Raw genomic sequence first — 19,529 nt, forward strand, 5'->3', positions numbered from 1 at the left:
ATGATACATTATCATTTGTCTGTATGCCCCAAACACACATTATATGATACATTATCATTTGTCTGTATGCACCAAACACACATTATATGATACATTATCATTTGTCTGTATGCACCAAACACACATTATATGATACATTATCATTTGTCTGTATGCCCCAAACACACATTATATGATACGTTATCATTTGTCTGTATGCACCAAACACACATTATATGATACGTTATCATTTGTCTGTATGCCCCAAACACACATTATATGATACATTATCATTTGTCTGTATGCACCAAACACACATTATATGATACGTTATCATTTGTCTGTATGCCGCAAACACACATTATATGATACATTATCATGTGTCTGTATGCACTAAACACACATTATATGATACATTATCATTTGTCTGTATGCCCCAAACACACATTATATGATACATTATCATTTGTCTGTATGCACCAGACACACATTATATGATACATTATAATTTCTCTGTATGCACCAGACACACATTATATGATACATTAGCATTTGCCTGTATGCACCAGACACACATTATATGATACATTATCATTTTTCTGTATGCACCAAACACACATTATATAATACATTAGCATTTGTCTGTATGCCCCAAACACACATTATATGATACATTATCATTTGTCTGTATGCCCCAAATACACATTATATGATACATTATCATTTCTCTGTATGCCCCAAACACACATTATATGATACATTATCATTTGTCTGTATGCCCCAAACACACATTATATGATACATTATCATTTCTCTGTATGCACCAGACACACATTATATGATACATTAGCATTTGCCTGTATGCACCAGACACACATTATATGATACATTAGCATTTGTCTGTATGCACCAGACACACATTATATGATACGTTATCATTTGTCTGTATGCCGCAAACACACATTATATGATACATTATCATTTCTCTGTATGCACCAGACACACATTATATGATACATTAGCATTTGCCTGTATGCACCAGACACACATTATATGATATGTTATCATTGGTCTATATGCACCAGACACACATTATATGATACATTATCATTTGTCTGTATGCCCCAAACACACATTATATGATACATTATCATTTCTCCGTATGCCCCAAACACACATTATATGATACATTATCATTTGTCTGTATGCCCCAAACACACATTATATGATACATTATCATTTCTCTGTATGCACCAGACACACATTATATGATACGTTATCATTTGTCTGTATGCCCCAAACACACATTATATGATACATTAGCATTTGCCTGTATGCACCAGACACACATTATATGATACATTAGCATTTGCCTGTATGCACCAGACACACATTATATGATACATTAGCATTTGCCTGTATGCACCAGACACACATTATATGATACATTATCATTTGTCTGTATGCCCCAAACACACATTATATGATACGTTATCATTTGTCTGTATGCCCCAAACACACATTATATGATACATTATCATTTGTCTGTATGCCCCAAACACACATTATATGATACATTATCATTTCTCTGTATGCACCAGACACACATTATATGATACATTATCATTTGTCTGTATGCCCCCAACACACATTATATGATACATTATCATTTGTCTGTATGCACCAAACACACATTATATGATACGTTATCATTTGTCTGTATGCCCCAAACACACATTATATGATACGTTATCATTTGTCTGTATGCCGCAAACACACATTATATGATACATTATCATGTGTCTGTATGCACTAAACACACATTATATGATACATTATCATTTGTCTGTATGCCCCAAACACACATTATATGATACATTATCATTTGTCTGTATGCACCAGACACACATTATATGATACATTATAATTTCTCTGTATGCACCAGACACACATTATATGATACGTTATCATTTGTCTGTATGCCCCAAACACACATTATATGATACATTAGCATTTGCCTGTATGCACCAGACACACATTATATGATACATTAGCATTTGCCTGTATGCACCAGACACACATTATATGATACATTAGCATTTGCCTGTATGCACCAGACACACATTATATGATACATTATCATTTGTCTGTATGCCCCAAACACACATTATATGATACGTTATCATTTGTCTGTATGCCCCAAACACACATTATATGATACATTATCATTTGTCTGTATGCCCCAAACACACATTATATGATACATTATCATTTCTCTGTATGCACCAGACACACATTATATGATACATTATCATTTGTCTGTATGCCCCCAACACACATTATATGATACATTATCATTTGTCTGTATGCACCAAACACACATTATATGATACGTTATCATTTGTCTGTATGCCCCAAACACACATTATATGATACGTTATCATTTGTCTGTATGCCGCAAACACACATTATATGATACATTATCATGTGTCTGTATGCACTAAACACACATTATATGATACATTATCATTTGTCTGTATGCCCCAAACACACATTATATGATACATTATCATTTGTCTGTATGCACCAGACACACATTATATGATACATTATAATTTCTCTGTATGCACCAGACACACATTATATGATACATTAGCATTTGCCTGTATGCACCAGACACACATTATATGATACATTAGCATTTGCCTGTATGCACCAGACACACATTATATGATACATTATCATTTTTCTGTATGCACCAAACACACATTATATGATACATTAGCATTTGTCTGTATGCCCCAAACACACATTATATGATACATTATCATTTGTCTGTATGCCCCAAACACACATTAATATGATACATTATCATTTCTCTGTATGCCCCAAACACACATTATATGATACATTATCATTTGTCTGTATGCCCCAAACACACATTATATGATACATTATCATTTCTCTGTATGCACCAGACACACATTATATGATACATTAGCATTTTCCTGTATGCACCAGACACACATTATATGATACATTAGCATTTGTCTGTATGCACCAAACACACATTATATGATACGTTATCATTTGTCTGTATGCCGCAAACACACATTATATGATACATTATCATGTGTCTGTATGCACTAAACACACATTATATGATACATTATCATTTGTCTGTATGCCCCAAACACACATTATATGATACATTATCATTTGTCTGTATGCACCAGACACACATTATATGATACATTATCATTTGTCTGTATGCACCAGACACACATTATATGATACATTATAATTTCTCTGTATGCCCCAAACACACATTATATGATACATTATCATTTGTCTGTATGCACCAGACACACATTATATGATACATTATAATTTCTCTGTATGCACCAGACACACATTATATGATACATTAGCATTTGCCTGTATGCACTAGACACACATTATATGATACATTAGCATTTGTCTGTATGCACCAGACACACATTATATGATACATTAGCATTTGCCTGTATGCACCAGACACACATTATATGATACGTTATCATTGGTCTGTATGCACCAGACACACATTATATGATACATTATCATTTGTCTGTATGCCCCAAACACACATTATATGATACATTATCATTTGTCTGTATGCCCCAAACACACATTATATGATACATTATCATTTGTCTGTATGCCCCAAACACACATTATATGATACATTAGCATTTGCCTGTATGCACCAGACACACATTATATGATACGTTATCATTGGTTGTATTTGTGAACAAGAAAATTTGCTGACCTTGAAAAGACAAAACACTTAAAGGGACAGTCAACCCAAAATTTCAAATAGGTAATTCCTATAAACTTGCTAATGATTATTATTTTGAACTATAGCCTAATTTAGTAGCCTAAAGCGTTTCTAAGTATTAGTACTTACTTTTGTCTCTTGTGGCTGTTTAAAATGCCCGCCTGCCCCCTCCCATATTTCGTCATCAGTATCTTCATTGTGCAGCTCTAACAGCTAATTTTCGTCCGTCCACACTCCCGTGTTTTGCGCATACGCAGTGCGCCGATAACGCAATAAGGGGGAGCTTAAAAAATCATGAGTGCCATATAGCCCAAAAAGGTAGTCTACGTTGGTACAGAGAATAGTATATGAGAATAGTATATTAACACAAAGTTTCCTAATTGACAAGTTATAGGAAGTTTTAGCGGCCTCACTGACCGGCCATAAGGGATAAGGGATACAGGTCATGTGATCACCCGTTAGCTACAGCAAGTGAATACGCTGCTGAAACGCTAACAGTGGGGGCAGAAAGATTTCAGCAATTTCACTGTAAGCCATCAAAAATTCCCTGCAACATCCGTCCAGAGGTCCGGTAAGGCTCTTGTATTACAGACTAACACGGATCACTTGACTGGACAATGAGGCCGCTAAAACTCGCTATAACTTGTCAATTCGGAAACTTTGTGTTAATATACTATTCTCTGTACCAACGTAAGACTACCTTTTTGGGCTATTTGGCACTCATGATTTTTTAAGCTCCCCCCTACAGCGTTATCGGCGCACTGCACATGCGCAAAACACAGAAGTGTGGACGGATGAAAATTAGCTGTTAGAGCTGCACAATGAAGATACTGATGACGAAATATGGGAGGGGGCAGGCGGGCAATTTAAACAGCCACAAGAGACAAAAGTAAGTACTAATACTTAGAAACGCTTTAGGCTACTAAATTAGGCTATAGTTCAAAATTATAATCATTAGCAAGTTTATAGGAATTACCGATTTAAAATTTTGGGTTGACTGTCCCTTTAACTGTTGAACTGTTATCTGGATTCTCTGTCCTAGAAACAAGAGCTTCATTTGTTTAACTCCTGGGGCGCTGACCCTTTATAATAATGTTCTGCTTGATATACTTTGTATCTATGCGACTTTAAATAGACAGTAAATACTTGTACTATAAAATGCATAATTATGTCACAAAAAATGAAAAGGTTTGTAATCAACCGTTAAAGGGACACTGAACCCAAAATTTTTCTTTTGTGGTTCAGATAGAGCATGAATTTTTAAGCAACTTTCTTATTTACTCCTATTATCAAATTTTCTTTATTCTCTTGGTATCTTTATTTGAAATGCAAGAATCTAAGTTTAGATGCCGGTCCATTTTGGTGAACAACCTGGGTTGTCCTTGCTGATTGGTGGAAAAAATCCATCCACCAATCAAAAAGTGCTGTCCAGAGTCTTTAACCCAAAAAAGCTTAGATGGCTTTTATTTCAAATAAAGATAGCAAGAGAACAAAGAAAAATTGATAATAGGAGTAAATTAGAAAGTTGCTTAAAATTGAATGCTCTATCTGAATCACAAAAGAAAAAAAAATTGGGTTCAGTGTCCCTTTAATTAGATTTTTAGTCCTTTTTTCTGCAAATTATTTCTAAATAAATTAGAAAGTTACTTAAAGTGTTATTTCATTGGTTTAACTTTATTGGCCATCCAGGACACGGATGCTCAGATGAGTGAGAAAGGTTGCGTTTCAAGTTAGGAGGACTGACAGGAAGTGCCAGTTTATTTATCTCAGTAATTCATATTTTATTAACACATATCAACAATACTTTATTTATAATGATGGTATAACAGAAACAGGAAAAAGCTATGCCATGCAATTTAACATTTATATATCAAGTCTTAAACTGTCCCCTCAGCACATCACTTATATAGGTAAGATTACAGTGTAACCAATCAGAATTCACTTACTACTGCAGGGAGCCAACCAGAGATATGCAGATAATGGGAGCTATTTATTTAGCTGCATATGCAGCCTTGAAGGCCCTTCTCTGCAGGCTTGTCTGCAACTTATAGTAGTTAGTAATGGTCATCAGACCACTGATTCCAAACTTTTATGCCAGCTTTTATCTGGTGGATTAAAATCACCCTGGACACGCTCGCCCAGGTGATTGACAGCCCCTAATCACGCGCCATTGAGCTAGTATGAGCAGGGGGCGGTATTGCATTAAGCATATTGCTTCTCGCGGAAGCGAACCTTGTCCATCCGGGCTTTATTGGGGCCGTATAACTTTAAGTGACACTTTTCTGAGAAATCCACCGGCCACTCTCCCATTAATTGTGCATTTAAAATGTAGGTCAGATTTCTAAGTAGGTAGAGGACCTGATTTTGCAAATGGCGTTTAAGATAAGCAAGTAGGGCTCCCATTTTGTCATTAAAGTCAGATATCTGTTCTGGATATTGTCTAGGGCAGTGATTGCTCACCTTGGCACTACTGATGTTTCGGAACTACATTTCCCATTTCAACTAGACTGCAGAGTGCCTAAGCATTATGGGAAATGTAGTTTCAAAACATCTGGGGTGCCAAGGTTAGCCATCGCTGGCCTAGGGTTTCCGCATGTTCGAACAATAGTTGGTGTAGCATTAGTTCGCAGAGTACACAAACTGGGGAGCTTCTTGTTTAACCATAATAGATTAATACATTTTCTGGCCAACAACACTATAATTAAAAAGCCTCTATTTCTTAGCCAAAGTTTTAAATTGTAAGAACTTAACAGCCATGGTTGATATTACTATTTGTGTTTGACAAACTGTACTCAGCTAATGTATTATCCTACCCCAGATCTTGTGTAACTTTGGGCATTACCACAGCATGTGCAGGATACTTGCTTCATGAGAGTGACATCTCATGCATCTCCCAGAGGTCTGAGGGCTCCTCTTTTGGAATAATTTTAGGGTAATAAAGGTCTTATGCAGCAATTTTATCTGGGTCACTCGCATGTCAGTCGCCATTGTAGCATTCCTCACCCTCTGCATTCTTTGCTGTACCAGAGACTCTTAAATAGACTCTTCTGGGTAGATTTATTAATGGTCAAGCGGACACGATTCGCTGTAGCGAATAATGCCCGCTCGACTTCGCTAAATGCCGACAGCATGCACTTTCTGCATTTAACATTGCACAAGCATTTCTGGTGAAATGCTTGTGCTATGTCGCCCCCTGCACATTTGCGGCCAATCGGCCACTAGAAGGGGGTGTCAATCATTCCGATCAGGATAATTGCTGTCCGCCACCTCAGAGGTCTGTAGATCGCTATAGGTATGTTCGATCTCGTGTTTTTTATTCAGGATTTGAGATAATTTAGAGACTTTTGTGGAGATTCCAGCTGGGAAATCTGGGTTCCCTTGTAGGGGCAGATAAGTAGTTACCTTATGTGAGATCCCAAATCTCTTACAGATATTGTGTCAAGCACATAGGGGCTGTTGCAGAAGTGGGTTCTTTTTCAACTTAACTTCAACTTGAACTGCCTCCATATATGGCAGCACAGCCAAGGACTATGGGACAATTGCCTGTTCTTCTAGGTCTTAGATTCTGTCGGCTAGATTTGGAGTTTTGTCGGTAACGACCCGAAAAACTAACGCCGGCTTTTTTCTGGCCGCACCATAAAAATAACTCTGGTATTGAGAGTCCACAAAAAGGCTGCGTTAGGCTCCAAAAAAGGAGCGTAGAGCATTTTTAATGCAGCTTCAACTCTCGATACCAGAGTTGCTTACGCAAGCGGCCAGCCTCAAAAACCTGCTCGTGCACGATTCCCCCATAGGAAACAATGGGGCTGTTTGAGCTGAAAAAAAACCTAACACCTGCAAAAAAGCCGCGTTCAGCTCTTAACGCAGCCCCATTGTTTGCTATGGGGAAACACTTCTACGTCTGCACCTAACACCCTAACATGTACCCCGAGTCTAAACACCCCTAGCCTTACACTTATTAACCCCTAATCTGCCGCCCCAGCTATTGCTGACCCCTGCATATTATTATTAACCCCTAATCTGCCGCTCCGTAAACCGCCGCTACTTACATTATCCCTATGTACCCCTAATCTGCTGCCCTAACATCGCCGACCCCTATATTATATTTATTAACCCCTAATCTGCCCCCCACAACGTCGCCTCCACCTGCCTACACTTATTAACCCCTAATCTGCCGACCGGACCGCACCCCTACTATAATAAAGTTATTAACCCCTAATCCGCCTCACTAACCCTATAATTAGTATTAACCCCTAATCTGCCCTCCCTAACATCGCCGACACCTAACTTCAATTATTAACCCCTAATCTGCCGACCCAATCTCGCCGCTATTCTAATAAATGTATTAACCCCTAAAGCTAAGTCTAACCCTAACACTAACACCCCCTAAATTAAATATAATTTAAATCTAACGAAATTAATTATCTCTTATTAAATAAATTATTCCTATTTAAAGCTAAATACTTACCTGTAAAATAAATCCTAATATAGCTACAATATAAATTATAATTATATTATAGCTATTTTAGGATTAATATTTATTTTACAGGTAACTTTGTATTTATTTTAACCAGGTACAATAGCTATTAAATAGTTAAGAACTATTTAATAGCTAAAATAGTTAAAATAATTACAAATTTACCTGTAAAAGAAATCCTAACCTAAGTTACAATTAAACCTAACACTATGCTATCAATAAATTAATTAAATAAAATACCTACAATTACCTACAATTAACCTAACACTACACTATCAATAAATTAATTAAATACAATTCCTACAAATAAATACAATTAAATAAACTTGCTAAAGTACAAAAAATAAAAAAGAACTAAGTTACAAAAAATAAAAAAATATTTACAAACATAAGAAAAATATTACAACAATTTTAAACTAATTACACCTACTCTAAGCCCCCTAATAAAATAACAAAGCCCCCCAAAATAAAAAAAATGCCCTACCCTATAACTAAATAACTAAAGTTCAAAGCTCTTTTACCTTACCAGCCCTGAACAGGGCCCTTTGCGGGGCATGCCCCAAGAAGTTCAGCTCTTTTGCCTGTAAAAGAAAAAATACAATACCCAAGCCCCCCAACATTACAACCCACCACCCACATACCCCTAATCTAACCCAAACCCCCCTTAAATAAACCTAACACTAAGCCCCTGAAGATCTTACTACCTTATCTTCACCTCACCGGGTTCAACGATCTGTCCAGAAGAGCTCCTCCGATGTCCTGATCCAAGCCCAAGCGGGGGGCTGAAGAGGTCCATGATCCTGATGAAGTCTTCATCCAAGTGGGAGCTGAAGAGGTCCATGATCCGGATGAAGTCTTCTATCAACGGCATCTTCAATCTTCTTTCTTCCGGATCCATCTTGCAGACCTCCGACGCGGAACATCCTGCTGGCCCGACGGACTAACGACGAATGACGGTTCCTTTAAGGGACGTCATCCAAGATGGCGTCCCTCGAATTCCGATTGGCTGATAGGATTCTATCAGCCAATCGGAATTAAGGTAGGAATATTCTGATTGGCTGATGGAATCAGCCAATCAGATTCAAGTTCAATCCGATTGGCTGATTCAATCAGCCAATCAGATTTATATTGATTGGCTATATATTATTTATATTGTAGCTATATTAGGATTTATTTTACAGGTAAGTATTTAGCTTTAAATAGGAATAATTTATTTAATAAGAGATAATTAATTTCGTTAGATTTAAATTATATTTAATTTAGGGGGGGTGTTAGTGTTAGGGTTAGACTTAGCTTTAGGGGTTAATACATTTATTAGAATAGCGGTGAGCTCCGGTCGGCAGATTAGGGGTTAATAATTGAAGTTAGGTGTCGGCGATGTTAGGGAGGGCAGATTAGGGGTTAATACTATTTATTATAGGGTTAGTGATGCGGATTAGGGGTTAATAACTTTATTATAGTAGCGCTCAGGTCCGCTCGGCAGATTAGGGGTTAATAAGTGTAGGCAGGTGGAGGCGACGTTGAGGGGGGCAGATTAGGGGTTAATAAATATAATACAGGGGTCGGCGGTGTTAGGGGCAGCAGATTAGGGGTACATAAGGATAACGTAGGTGGCGGCGCTTTGCGGTCGGCAGATTAGGGGTTAATAAGTGTAGGTAGGTGGAGGCGACGTTGAGGGGGGCAGATTAGGGGTTACTAAATATAATACAGGGGTCGGCTGTGTTAGGGGCAGCAGATTAGGGGTACATAAGGATAACGTAGGTGGCGGTCAGCAGATTAGGGGTTAAAAAATTTTATTCGAGTGTCGGCGATTTGGGGGGCCTCGGTTTAGGGGTACATAGGTAGTTTATGGGTGTTAGTGTACTTTAGAGTACAGTAGTTAAGAGCTTTATAAACCGGCGTTAGCCCAGAAAGCTCTTAACTACTGACTTTTTTCCTGCGGCTGGAGTTTTGTCGTTAGATGTCTAACGCTCACTTCAGAAACGACTCTAAATACCGGAGTTAGAAAAATCCCATTGAAAAGATAGGATACGCAATTTACGTAAGGGGATCTGCGGTATGGAAAAGTTGCGGCTGAAAAGTGAGCGTTAGACCCTATTTTGAGTGACTCCAAATACCGGCGGTAGGAGCCTCTAACGCTGGTTTTCACGGCTAACGCCAAACTCCAAATCTAGGTCTGTGTTTCTTACCTGCCAAAACTAAATTTTACATCAGGGAATTAAAAAAATTATGATCAAATTTGTGCAGAACTTCCGGGGAGCATCTGAAACAAGTAAAGTAATTTAGGGCACAGGATGATTTTTATCAAACCCAGACATCGACATGCTCTTTTTCAGTAGAAGAAAACCCGTACAATGTTCTTATGGGGACATCTAATAAGAAACATTTTTATTTTACTTTATATAACATAGTTTAGTGGGACAATATTATCTTTTATATTTTGTATGCTCAAAATGTGTACAGGAAACTGGAAAATGAATTTCTAGGTAAAGGAGGTTTTGGAAATATTTGAAACGAACACAGATATGCGTTTGTGTCGGAGCATCGAGAAAAAAAGAGAGAGAAAATGTGCCAGAAACGCACCAAATCCCATAGGGGGTGCTTCCCACTTGATCTTAAGAGTTGCACAAAACAAAATAAACTAAACAGAGAACGTCCATATAATCCAGGATGAAAGGCAGCTCTCTGTCAAAGGACGGTCAAATCCTGATACTTGGTAATCTGCAGAGAAAAGAAACGGGCGCAATGGCCTAGTACCACCGACACAGAGGATATTGGTGAAAAAAGCTGGAAATATACTCACAAACGTTGAGCACTAGCGAAGTGAGTGCTAGCGAAGCAGACTGGAACTTTTTAGCAGTGGTCCAGCTCACTGATCCCCACCGGCAATCATGTCAGATCATATAATCTGAGGAGGCGATGCCCTTTATCTGTATATGGATGGAGAACACAAAAACCATAGCCCAATACCGTATGGTCAGGGGTAAGATAATAGGAGACAAATGATTGCATTTACAAGATAAGCCGACTGGGAATTTGCAGCCTCCCAGCTGACTGAACTCCACAGCAAACAGTGAGAGATAATCCAACGAAATCTCGGAGTGGTATAACAATGAACGCCACCACAGCAGCAAGTGTATAAATAAAATAAAAAATCTTTATTTAAAAAGTGACGCGTTTCACAGCCTCTTACAGGGCTGTTTCCTCAGACTTTGATAAAAATAACTAAAATACATTTGCTATATAAAGGGATCAAAAAACTCTCTTATAGGTTATACAATTGATAATAAACACCTGTGTAAGCCATCAATTGGTAATTAGTTGTCATAGTAACCAAAGAATAACACAGTGACCTCACAGGTAAAATATAAACATAAGGTGTACATAGGAGATCTAAAAAAATATATAACATATACCATTCTGTAAAATAACCCACTTATACAATTATATAGTGTGCTATTTGGTACCCATACATCATGACAAATTCTTAGCAACGCCATAATAAATATAAAAGTAATACATATAGTGTATAACAATTTGAAACATACCTTTATATAAAATAATATATACATAGGCCTACCATTTTGTATATTTGACCCAATATCTAAAAATACCGCAAACTCTATGATGGTTTACATTCATATATATAGTACAATGCAATACAAACAAACCCCTGTATGGGATAGTAAACAAATATTTAACTTAATACATAAAGATACTGCTGATTTCATATTAATCTTCACTAGGCAGGTTTGTCTTATTTTTTTCAGCAGAAGATTCCTAATAGAGGGTCGTGAGGATTGATCCCTTGGCCCCTATTTGTCAAGGTCTGGCGGACCTGATCCGACAGTGCGGATCAGGTCCGCCAGACCTCGCTGAATACGGCGAGCAATACGCTTGTCGTATTCAGCATTGCAATAGCAGCTCACAAGAGCTGCTGGTGCAACGCTGCCCCCTGCAGACTCGGGTTGATTTCCGGCGATGTCTGTCCGCCTGCTCAGACCAGGCGGACAGGTTATGGAGCAGCGGTCTTTGTGACCGCTGCTTCATAACTGCTGTTTCTGGCGAGTCTGCAGGCTCACCAGAAACACGGGGCGTTAAGCTCCATTCGGAGCTTGATAGATAGGCCCCTTTATATTTATGTTATGGTACGAGTACAATATACATATATGCAAAACCACCGTAGAGAGTATCTTTATGTATTAAGTCAAATATTTGTTTACTATCCCATGCAGGGGTTTGTTTGTATTGCATTGTACTATATATATGAATGTAAACCATCATAGAGTTTGTGGTATTTTTAGATATTGGGTCAAATATACAAAATGGTAGGCCTATGTATATATTATTTTATATAGAGGTATGTTTCAAATTGTTATACACTATATGTATTACTTTTATATTTATTATGGCGAGGCTAAGAATTTGTCATGATGTAAGGGTACCAAATAGCCCACTATATAATTGTATAAGTGGTTTATTTTACAGAATGGTATATGTTATATATTTTTTTTAAATCGCCTATGTACACCTTATTTTTATGTGTTTATGTTTTTGTTTCACCTGTGAGGTCACTGTGTTATTCTTTGGTTACTAAGACAACTAATTACCAATTGGTGGCTTACACAGGTGTTTATTATTATCAATTGTATAACCTATAAGAGAGTTTTTTTTTATCCCTTTTATATAGCAAGTGTATTTTAGTTATTTTTATCATAGCCTGAGGAAACAGCCCTGTAAGAGGCTGTGAAATGCGTCGCTTTTTAAATATTTTTTTTAATTTTATTTATACACTTGCTGCTGTGGTGGCGTTCATTGTTATACTCCGAGATTTTGTTGGATTATCTCTCACTGTTTGCTGTGGAGTTCAGTCAGCTGGGAGGCTGCAAAGTCCCAGTCTGCTTATACTGCACCTGGAGGTGCTTTATATCTTGTAAGTGCAATCATTTGTCTCCTATTATCTTACCCCTGACCATATGGTATTGGGCTATGGTTTTTGTGTTCTCCATCCATATACAGATAAAGGGCATCACCTCCTCAGATTATATGATCTGACATGATTGCCGGTGGGGATCAGTGAGCTGGACCACTGCTAAAAATTTCCAGTCCGCTTCGCTAGCACCATTGGGTGCTCAACGTTTGTGAGTATATTTCCAGCTTTTTTCACCAATTTCCCCTGTGTCGGTGGTACTAGGCCATTGTGACGCCTCTGTTTCTTTTCTCTGTGTCGGAGCATCGCAATTTCATTTATCTCAGCCCTTACTTTATGGGGATCCAGGGACTTCTGTATAGAAGTAAATCATATTGTAAGGAGTTGAGGCTTACAGAAATAAAGTTTCTTTAAAAAGAGCAGTAAAGTCAAAATTAAACTTTCATGATTCAGGTAGAACATGACATTTTGCAATTTAGTTCTATTATCTAATTTGATTTGTACTCTTGATATCCTTTGTTGAAAAACATTTCTAGGTATGCTCTGGAGCAGCAATGCACTACTGGGAGCTAGCTGCTGATTGGTGGCTGTACTTATTGTCTCATTTCATTGTTTTACCCATTGTGTTTAGCTAGCTTCTAGAAATGCATTGCTGCTCCTTCAATAAATAATACCAAGAGAATGAAGCACATATGATCATGGGAATAAATTGAGATTTGGCACTAGGAAACATCTATTAGCTAAATATTCAAAATGGCAGCCCAGAGCGTCCCTAAAAATAGTGTTTCACTGCCTTAGAGTGGAATGTATTTAGAATTTTTATGATGTAACTTCTATAACTTTAAAATATATTGTTACACTCTACATGAAGTTAGTATAGGACCCAGGGGCTGAGCTCTGTGATTGGTTAATTTTGAAATTTGTCAGAAAAAACTATATAATGCTTATTTCAAATTCATAGTAACGGCTATTAACATTGTGTTTTTATTATGCACTATGTATATGCAATTCTACTGTATTCAATTATTCTTTAAAAGCATTCCAAACAAGTAAAAAAAAATGTTGTTTTTATTGAAATCTCAATTTGTTTCATGTCTCTTTTTAAAAGGACATGAAACCCACATTTTTTTATTTGATAGAAAATATAATTTTAAACAATTTTCCAATTGACTTCTATTATCCTATTTCCTTCATTCTCTTCGTATACTTTGTTGAAGAAGCAGTAATTAGGCATATATGTGCAGCCACCAATCGGCAGTACCTGAGCCTACCTAGGTATGCTTTTCACCAAATGATACAATGAGACTGAAACAAATTAGATAATAGAAGTAAATTGGAAAGTTGATTAAAATTGTATTCTCTATCTGAATCGAGAAAGGGAAAAAACCATTTCATATCCCTTTGAGTACAAAACGGAGACTGTTTACTAAAGCTGAGAGAGAAAAACATACCGCAGAGTGAATGACCTTTCAGTGGTTTAGTGTTTTTCCAGCACTAACTGTTAAGAATGTTTGAGATTTTCCACACTGGCAGAATATGTAAAACTGTCATCCAAAAGTAAAACAATTTATTTCTCTGTGAGGAGCAAAAAACAGCATGTTAAATCTATTCAGAGCAGGATATTAGAGAAGACATATTTTCAGAACTGGTGTGTCTATAATGTTAAACAGATATCTGAGCGTAAAAATGCTCTGTTTAGTAAAGGAATTTTCTTTTTTATCAAATTATGGTTAAACACATAGGTGAAATTGCAGTCCTGGAACAAACCAATGAGTATATGGCTACTGATTGGTGCATATGCATGTATGCCTGATGCAGATTGGATAACCAGCTGTATCCTCATCTGGAGTGTCTCACATGAGCACAATTTTTATTAAACCCTCTGCTGGGATTAAAATCATAGTAAAAGTATGTAATTAGTTTAAAACTAAAATGCTCTAACAATATAGAATACCCCTTTAAAGGGACAGTAAGTACTTGGTTATAAAAAAAATCGTCAGTCTTACATTAGATTAACATATCGGCAGAGTTTGAACGCTATTGAAACAGATTTGCACCTTGTTTGATGTAATTGTTTGTTTTTCAGCATCTTCACCACCAGAATTCTTATATAGAGAAGCCAATCTGGACTTGAGTCACGAGATGCCAGGGCTTGCCAATGTCATTATGGTAACATAATATTCATTATGATAAGATATCATGGGCAAATATGTGTCAGGGATTACCCTTGTGAAGCCGTCGTGCTCTAACAAATTATACTTCTATAATGACCCTTTAAATTGATTATTTAAATTATTATCTGTCATTAAAATAAACATAATTAGCAATATATGGTAGACTTTTATGTGTCGATATTCGGTAGAATATTTTTTTGAGTGCGATTTCTGTTAGTGTTCTATATTTAAAAGCATCTTGGCTGATTTGACTGGATAAAAACATATGAATATATTAAATACTGAAATATTATACATAAAAGTTATAATTCCAATTTCATAATTATATAAATATATTGTTTAAAATCATGAAGCGCAATATACTAACACTAAATGTTTTACTCTGTTATAGGTATAACTTGAATATTTCACCTATAATTCATTCAGCTGCAATAGATATTCACATATTCTAATGCAGCTGAATTAATTATAGGTAAAATACGCACCTGCAATCTCAGTCTTTTACACCATTTTGGAGTTTTCAGGTTCTAATTTTCCTCTAAAATGAACCAAGTTGCTGGACAATAAATGAAATTGGAGTTAGGCTTAAAGTTAAAACCTTAAAAAAAACTTTTGAGCAGTTTTAAATAATATGATGCTATAGCTGTCACATGTAGTGCAACTACTAGGTCCTAGAGAATTTGCTACTAGGATATGTTTTTTTGCATCTAGGTAACAATGAACAGATTGTACTTGTAGTTTTAAAGAAAAAAATAAATCCCAATGAGTTGTATTTATGAAAATATTTAACAGTGCTGTAGACATTTAAAAGCAGATCAGTGTATGGGGTAAATAAATTAACAGGGTCTGACGCGTTTCGACTATATCAGCTATAGTCATAGATCTGTCACATCTACAAAGCCATATTTAAAAAGAATACACTTTGAGATTGGCTATCAATTTAAAAGTAAATGTTTCCCTTAATTGTATAATGCTGTCTTATTGCTATTCAGGAAACCAATTCAAATTGAAAAATAAATACTGTTCAATTAATAACGTAGCATTATGTTTTTCAAATACTTCACAATTCCTAACCCCTGAAGGTATACATTATTCACCATAAATACAAATTAATACAACTAACCACAACATGGAATAAAAGAGGGAAAAAAAGAAAAACCTCAAGACGTTAGTGCAACGTAAAATTTATGTACAAGGGTCCAAAAGTCTGAGTTCACTACCACAATCTGCTTTTAGTTCAGCATTTTAGAAATACTAATTTGTTTGTCAAAATTTACAATATTCCTCACAAATACATAATTGTATATCACAAATAAAAATCTCAGTATATGACCATCATTTCCTGCTTTAAACGTATCTGCAATTGAAGTTTGTGCAGAATTTAACAATCCACATTATTCCCGCACTCCTTTAGAGTTTCACGGTTCATTGGGGTTGAGGTCTGGTGACAGCACAGGGAAAACCATGCAAATTAGCTGTCCATTCGCCTCCTTGGACTTTAGATATTCATGTCACAGCTTCAATGTGTGTTTAGGAATGTTGTTGTGCAGATATTGAAAACTCTTGCACCCACGTTTTAAGCCAGAAGGTATGGCACCCCTCTACAGAATAGAGTGGCCAATGTATGTTTGGTCTTGTGCAAGTCACTAGTTATATAATAGGCAAAGTACCCCCCTGAATATTTCCTTCACAATATTTAAAGAGACACAAAACCCCAGATATTTCTTTCATGATTCAGATAGAGAATACAATTTTAAACCTCTTTCAAATGTACTTCTATTATCAAATTTTGTTTAATTCTCTTTGTATCTTTTGTCAAAAAGAATACCCAGGTAGGCTTAGGAGCTGAGAGCTTGCTGCTTACAGGTGGTGGCACACATTTGCCTCATGCCATTGGCTCACTTGATCTATTCAGCTTGCACCCAGTAGTACACTGCTGCTCCTTCAACAAAAAATACCAAGATAATGAAGCAAATTTGTTAATAGAAGTAAATTGGAAAGTTTTTTTAAAATGGTATGCTCTGTCTGAATTATAAAATATTAAATTTTTTAGGTTTCATACCCCTTCCCTTTAATTGTAGGTTTACACAAATTGGTGCCATCTCTCCACAACTCTAAAATTGCAACCAAAATGGTCACATCTTTATGTATCAGAAGCAGGGCATTTTCGACTGAAATTTCCATATTGTTTGGCCTATGTTAAAATGTTTAGACCTGTTTTTGTTTTTTTTGCTTATTGGGATAGGAAATTCCTGGTCTAGCAGAGCTTGAATTGTGGATGCAGTTTGCTGTGTTATTTTTGTTAGCTTGATATACAAGGTCTTCTGATATGTGTTATATTAGGTCTGCCTGGTCTTGCATCAGATGAAGGAAATTTGATGTATTGTACCATTTCATTACAAATGTTCAGAATAAATGCAGTTTGGTGCTGGCAAAGTTTTTCGGCACTTGGTGAAACTATTTTTCCTTAAATTGCTTCAATAAGCTCTTTTGACATAAATACAAAATAAATTTAAACTAATGTCTTCTTGTAATGACCTAACGGGAGCACTTGCAGAAGGAAGCACAGAACTTACTAATAGAATTAATATCATTACAAAATAACAATCATGTGTGCGCAAGTATGTTATTTTTCTTCATAAATGGAAAGAGTCCACAGCTGCATTCATTACTTTTGGGAAATAAGAACCTGGCCACCAGGAGCAGGCAAAGACTCCCCAGCCATTGTTTGCCTTTCGTCCCAGGAGGTTGGCAGAGAAGTGTCAGAGGTTTTTATTTATTTATTTTATTTTTTCTATATTAATGTTTCTTACGGAGGGTGCTGCTCTTCGACAAGAAACGTGTGAAGGCTTGGGCGAAAGTGAGAGTTTGGAGATGCAGTGGGAGCTTCCCCTGTGACACCATCCAGACTCGTATTCACAGCTCCTTTTCAGCACTTGGCGTTGTCGAACTTCGCTTCGCTACCTGCTGTCCTCTCTCAAGTCCATGGGGGAGGCGATGCTACTATTCGTCACATTTGAAGGACCGTGTTCCTGTTCCACGGCGTGGATTCCGGTAAGATCATTTCATTTACCTTCTCTGATTGCACGGTAACACATTTGTTAGGTAAATTTTGGGGTCTCAATGGGACTCCTTTAGTATCTTGGAATCAAGGGTTAATATCTCCTGAGGGGGATTATTTAACAGGAGGGGGGTAATCATGTTTTTATTATGTGATTTTACCTGCTTATGTGTAGTGTTTTTCTGGCTCTTGGCTTGGAACATATAGGCTTTCAAAGTGAAGCAACCCTACGGTTGGGCGTGCTTTTGTTTTTTGGACTGTACAGTTCACCTGGTGAACGGGCATTTACGTCCGCGTCATTTACGTCCGTATCTCCCATTTCCGCATTCCTGTCTGTGTGGTGTCTAAGTAATAGTCTGCTGCGGTCTGGTTATCAGGAGGTGGTGAGTGCCCCAGTCATTGGGGGTGTCTGGTTCCATTTTTATTTTTGTTATAGTCCACTTTAAGTATCCAACTATGGAGGATACTGATGTTGAATCGGATCAACTTTCTGGGTCAGACTTCTCGTCCTGTGATGAGTGTGAATCGGACCCGTGGGCACAGGTTCATCAGTTATGTTCCTCAGGCCGTTCTAGAGCTCCTTGTTCCTCGAGCTCGGGGATTCAAGAGACTGCTGAGTCTTCCGCCTTGGGGGGCCCTGTCCTCCAGGAGGCGAGTTCCCTACTGCTCCCTTCTAATACTACACATGCAGGTAACCCAAATTATGCCTTTCCCTCCTCGGATGGGAGTCTGTTCGGAGGTGGTTGCGTGTTTTCGTTTCTACATCCTTTTGATGCTGGCTTGACTGCAGAGTCCGAATGTTTGTTCGCAGTTGTGCCCGATTATCCCGGGACTCTCGGCCCTGGGAGGACATATGCAGCTCCCTAATGGAGTAATCTTTCCAGAGTGCTGTGTTTTTCGTTACAGGCGGGTACGCCTTAGTGTCTTCCTCAGACACGTTTTTGGGTTACTGGGGGACCCTACCCTTATGGGTTATGGGACTTGGTAGCTTTTTCTTTGAATGACACAACCTTGTTAGACATGGGGGGGATGTTATAATCTCCTCTACGTCTTGTTATCGAGATCTTTCCCAGTTTTGTAGGACAGGT

At 37.3% G+C, this 19,529-nt stretch overlaps 1 protein-coding gene across 4 annotated transcripts in view; it reads left to right on the forward strand.

Annotated features, from left to right (window-relative positions):
* Positions 1-19,529, forward strand: part of LOC128642919 (uncharacterized) — a 112,811-nt gene that overhangs the window by 37,483 nt on the left and 55,799 nt on the right. For 2 of the 4 annotated variants that reach the window (XM_053695804.1, XM_053695806.1), the window contains exon 2: positions 15,293-15,375. The exons of the other annotated variants lie outside the window; for them this stretch is intronic. The gene's annotated coding sequence lies outside the window, so the exon portion shown is untranslated. The remainder of the gene's footprint in view (positions 1-15,292; positions 15,376-19,529) is intronic. 4 annotated transcript variants of the gene reach the window in all.

The sequence above is a fragment of the Bombina bombina genome, chromosome 12 (genome assembly GCF_027579735.1).
Source record: "Bombina bombina isolate aBomBom1 chromosome 12, aBomBom1.pri, whole genome shotgun sequence".
Taxonomy (NCBI): Eukaryota; Metazoa; Chordata; class Amphibia; order Anura; family Bombinatoridae; genus Bombina; species Bombina bombina.